The sequence below is a fragment of the Narcine bancroftii genome, chromosome 13 (assembly GCF_036971445.1).
Source record: "Narcine bancroftii isolate sNarBan1 chromosome 13, sNarBan1.hap1, whole genome shotgun sequence".
Classification (NCBI taxonomy): domain Eukaryota; kingdom Metazoa; phylum Chordata; class Chondrichthyes; order Torpediniformes; family Narcinidae; genus Narcine; species Narcine bancroftii.
The window spans coordinates 12,447,456-12,453,058 of record NC_091481.1 but is presented as its reverse complement, the minus strand read 5'-3'; the positions used below and the strand labels follow the sequence as shown (position 1 = coordinate 12,453,058).

Here is a 5,603-nt window from a genome sequence, read left to right as displayed (position 1 = left end):
TTGGAAACCCGGGCTGACCCCAATTATTCCCGACCTGGCCAAATTTCATCTTTAATTGGATGAGCAACGTTAGGGTTTTGGAGTGAATTCATATATCTTGCATGACAAGAGAGGGGGAGGATAGAGAGAGAGAAAATTCAAAACGAATCCACAAATTGAACGGAATTATTAATAGTTTTAATTTACTGGAATATTCAAATTAAACAAAATCCTGTAAAACTACGGAATTTAGAAATCAAAACGGATTTGTTATGATAAACCATAGTTTAATAAAGTTTTGATAGTCGATTTATCGTCTCAATTGACTAGACATTCATGATGATACATTTATTTGTGTTTGCTTTTTAATGGTTGAATTTCATGCATCCAGTCACGTCTCTTTGTTCAGCAGGTAAAACTCACGGGTTCGAGCCCTTCTCCAGACACGTGGTCACAGCTGAGATTCCACTACAAGACATAGGCACCACTCGACCATCTGGGAGAAGGTAGTACAGCATAAGGCTATAATAAGGGAAAAATGGATTGTTAGAGAAGTTAAAAAAAAAAGCTTGCATCTGTAATGCACCTATCATTGATTCAGGATGCTACAAACCGCTTCACAACCAATTAAATCAGTGGTTCTCAACCGTTTTTCCTCCACTCACATACCATTTTAACTAATCCTTTATTAAGTGGTATGAGTGGGAAAAAAAGGTTGATGCCATAGGTTCTCTGGGATAACTTAAGGTGTATGTGAGTAATTAAATCCTTGAAAGTTAAGATGTAAGAAATATAGCACCCAATAGGTACACAAGCAGTTGGAGTACTAATGGCCAGATAACTGTTTTCCTGTATTATTGTTGAAACGTAAATAAATATTGGTCAGGGCTCTGGTAACCTTATTTACATAGAGCAGAGTTTCTCAACCTTTTTCTTTCTGTTTGCACATCACCTTAAGTAATTCCAACCTATGCCATAGGTGCTCGATGGTTAGTAACGGATTACTTAAGGTGATGTGTGAGTGGGGGGAAAAGGTTGAGAACCACTGGAATAGAGCCATAGGATATTTCATACAAAAGCAAAAATATGCAAATATTTAGAAGCTGAAGAATGCATTTATTGTTTGAAAGGATAAGAAGTGATATTCATAGTCACATTCAATCCGTGGTGGCTCGATGTAAGAGAAATTGGACTGGGCCCTCTCAAACCCACATTCCTGCAAACTGTTTGTTTTCATTGTTCAGCTCCACTCTGAACACTACAGCCAAATCTACCCCTACTGCTATCAGATGGGCATCTAGACCTTAAACACTATCTACATAAAATCTACCCCTACTGCTCCCAGATGGGCATCTAGACTTTAAACACTATTCTACATAAAAAGGCTTTTCTTCACATCATATTTGGTTCCTTTGCTAATCACTTCCTGCCTCATATAGTTGTTGATCCCTTTCCACTAAGGACAATTGCATTCTATCGGGTCTTCACTTCTACCTGATCTTCTTCATGCCACCACTCTGATAAGGGGATCCACCCTAGCTCCTCCAGTCTATCCACCTAACTAACCCCATCATTGTAGTAAATCTCTTCTGCACACTCTCTTCTATTGACATACCTCCTAAAGTGTGGCTGTCACAGCTCAACACCACCTTACAATTATGACTGAATTGGTGTTTTTAGAAAGGTTCATCAAGACTACTTGAAGACTTCTTTTTTGAATATTTTATTTAATCACAGATATAAGACCAAATAATTGACAATAATATACCAAAATAGAATGTAAACAAATATATGTTGAAACTATATATAAGGAAAACTCTTCTGACAAGAAAAAGTGAAAAGGGCATGCAGTTATCATGAAGCAAAAGATCTAGAGAGTGTAGAAAAGGGTCATGATCTGGGTTACAACGGCAACAATGAAAAACAGTTATATGAATGGGAGGGCATAGAATCTAAAAATTAGCTTTGTGACATACACTTTCTGTTCAGACTGCAGGAATAATCACTCCAGATGGCATTAATATCAACTTCTCTGGCTTTTGTTAAAACCCCTCACCCCCTTCCCCACCCCTCACTTCCTCCCCATCCCCCTGTCGCCTTCCCCCAGCTGTGTCTCTCCCTTCCTTGTCTCCTCTCACACAAACATGATAAATTCTCACTTTTCCCTTTATCATATCCAAATAACACCTTCTGTTGGTCTAGATATCAGCCAGCATTATTGAGCTCAGGCCCGAAATGTTGGCAATATATCTTTGTCTTTAATTGGCAGTGAAAGACTGGCTGAGCATTTTAGTGTGTTTTTACCAGCCTGTGAAAAGAACAGCCTAAGAAGGAAGATATTTGAACATACTAAGGAAGCAATATTGAAGAAAGTGATTCAGGTTTATTGTGGAAGTGGAGGCCATGTTGATATATTGCCGACGTTTCGGGTCTGAGCCCAGCAATGCTGGCTGGGGGAGGAATCCAAACCAACAAAAGATATGATAAAGGGAGAAATGAGAATTTTTCAAAATTATGAAGGGGGGTGACAAGTTAGACCTAGGACGTTATGATTAATATTTGAAATTATAGGACCTTTACCCATTGAGAATGAAAAATGTCCATTGAACTATGTTACCTCCTGACAGAGGGACTTCAAAGATTTCTTCCTCACCATGCCATGTCCGAACTGGTCTTCACTTCATTCATACTGTGATTCATTGTCAACTTTGTTCCTAAGCAGTAATGGCAAGATAAACTTTTCCGCAGGAAATTCAGTGTTGAAGAAACATTAAAAGGCAATCAGTCAGCACCTCAGTTCAGTGAGCAACTTTCACCAACGTGCCCAGATGTCTTTCATAATTAAGCACCATGATAAGAGTCTTACCTTTATATCACAAAGCAGAGAGTGGTTTCTTGAGAAGGATCAGGAACTCCTCAATCTAACATTTCATAATCACAAGGTCTCTTTGTACTAAAATCACTATCAGGAGTCAAAGAAAATATAACCAGGTGTCCAGACACCTGAAAGCCAAGTCCATCTTATTGCCTGAAGAACAGATGGTGGATGGAAAGGGAACAGGAAATTCTGTAGCTAACCAATTGGCCATTGGTGTACAATGGACATGTACTTCTCTACAGTGACAAGATTATCAATGAACCAAACACCCAAAGACAAATTCTACAAAGAGCCAAGAATGGAGGAGAGATTATTAAGCAAGACAGTACCTGTTGAAAGGAGCATATTAAAGATTTTACACTCCAAGACCTTTTTTTTCCCTTAAACACAGTTTTTTGGGGGTCAACCATAGGTTTTGTGGGTTCTGAGGGAGCTGAAAGTTTTATATGAGATCCACAACCTCTGCCAAAGTTGAAATATAAAAATAATGCAGATGCTGGAAATCTTGAATAAAACCAGAAAATACATAACTGGATCTGTGGAAGAGAAACAGCTACTTTATTAGAACAGCGGCTGAGTAAAACATGTGCTTGGTTCTTGGTTTGAAGTCCTAGTTTTAAAATATTTGTCCTTAAGATGACACAGGGTGGACTGGAGGATATACTACAGCCTGTCCTGAAAGGTGATTCCCAAGAAATTAAGCAAGATATAATCTGCCCAGGGCCTTGTCATACAATATGGAAACAGGTCTAACAGCACTCCTCAGATCCTTACAATTCACTGTGAGGGTTCTTCCCAAGTTCCAAAATGGAACACCACCTTTCTTTGTATTAAATTCCTTCAACCATTCCTCTGTAAGGCTGCCCGACTGATCAAGATCCCGCTGCATTCTTTTGCCAACTATCTTCACTATCTACAAAACCAGACACTTCAGTATCATTTGGAAACTTGCTAATTATGCAGTGCACATTTTCATCTAAATCAGTGACATAGACAACAAACAGCAATGAGACGAGCATCACTAGTCACAGATCTCCAATCCAAAAAACAACCTCTGCTTTCTTCCATAAAGCCAAATTTCTATCCATTCTGCTGCTTCACCATGCTCTTGGTTTTCATGGATCCTGATGTTTTGGAGGAGAATTGGAGGGTGTAGTTATTCAAGATTGGCAAATGGGTGAAGGTTCTTTATCTTACCAATGTTTCTCTTGTAAGCTGTGGTGAAGGTATCGTGACAATTTGGAGCCCATCTTCTAAGCATTCATATGTGTTCCTGAGATGGACAGGCCTAAAATTTAATGCTACATTCAATATTCAGCACGTCTGAGAGTGTGGCAAACTGCAACATTACCTTATATTATGAGATCAAATCTGTAAAATGAGGCTTCTATAGATGGATGTCTCATTTAGAGGGAAGATTGTTACCCTCTCGGCCATGGATAATGCCTTAGGAACGTGGTTTCAGTTCAGATCATGATTTTGGACACTTCAAGTATGAACCAACAGTATGATTTTTCTTGTGTGGGGTTGCCTTCTGGTCATTACTCTGGAGGTTTCAACATCAGAAATTTTAATTCTGACCAAGTTCCTGGAGAATTAGTCATCAGACATCCACAAAAATTCATTTGAAGTTATTTACATTCAACACAATTTTAATGATGCAGAAATTACAAGGTAATTCAAAGTCCATTGTTTAAGATATGATGCCACATTATCTGAAATCACAATGTTTGACTGGGATTTGACTAATTGTTAAGCAAACAAACTACTTCCTGACTGAATAATTTTTTTCACTCTTAACCACACTCTCCCACAACTTTAATATTTTTATGATTTTAGAACAAAAATGTTGAAATAAAATGAAAATGAAAGCAAGATATCTTAATTGAATATATTGGTTAAAGAATGTCCTAAATATAATTTGCTGTATCCACCATTCCAAATTGCAGTAATAATTTCCTTGTTTATTTGACAAGGCTATTTTCTGCTGTAACAATATTTTTAAACTGGCCTTAGTTCTTCCCCTGTGAAATTCTAACGGTTCCATTTCTTTGCAGCTCTTCACTAAATGTTTGCTAATCTTACAGTGATTCCGTGCTCACAATGTCTACATTTTAAGATAACCTGGTGTATTTGCAGAAACATTTGGAAAGGCACATTATACAATTGGGTTTACAGCCCCTCCAAAAGTTTGCATCTCCACCGATATATTGTGTTGAACCCAAAAATTTCCTCTTACATTACATTGCACCACCAGGTTCAGAACAGCGGCTACCCCTCCACCATCAGACTCCTCAACAACAAACTCAATCAGAGACTCTTTTAAGGACACCTTCTTTTGCACTATATTGATTTTTCACAAAAAAAATCTGTGTTGCACAGTCAATTTGTTATATTTATTTCCATGTGTACGTGGTGTAGTTTTTTTTTTGCACTGCCAATAAGTGGCAATTCTGCCTCGCCTCGCCAGCAGGAAAAAGAATCTTAGCGTTGTATGCGATGTCGTGTATTTATTCTGACAATAAATCTGAAATCTACATGCTTTTTTGATCTGTGCAGTGGCACTGAGACATACATGAGCCGTACAACTCTGTGATATTCCCTGGTACCTGTCCTTTATGGCAGATGCAAAGGAACTTAGTAGGATGCACACATTAGCGGGCGTAGACACACACACGTTCGAAAGAACCACGCAGAAGGAAATTGTGCACTTGGGGTTTATTTCATATGTTAAGAAGTTTATAGT

At 38.3% G+C, this 5,603-nt stretch overlaps 1 long non-coding RNA gene across 1 annotated transcript; it reads right to left on the bottom strand.

Moving 5' to 3' along the window:
* Positions 1–356: 356 nt before the first annotated feature.
* Positions 357–4,482, bottom strand: LOC138748505 (uncharacterized). The gene is made up of 3 exons (XR_011348085.1): positions 4,209–4,482; positions 2,597–2,693; positions 357–501 (listed from the first exon to the last, which is right to left on the bottom strand). It is a non-coding gene; the product is annotated as an uncharacterized lncRNA (long non-coding RNA).
* Positions 4,483–5,603: the final 1,121 nt, after the last annotated feature.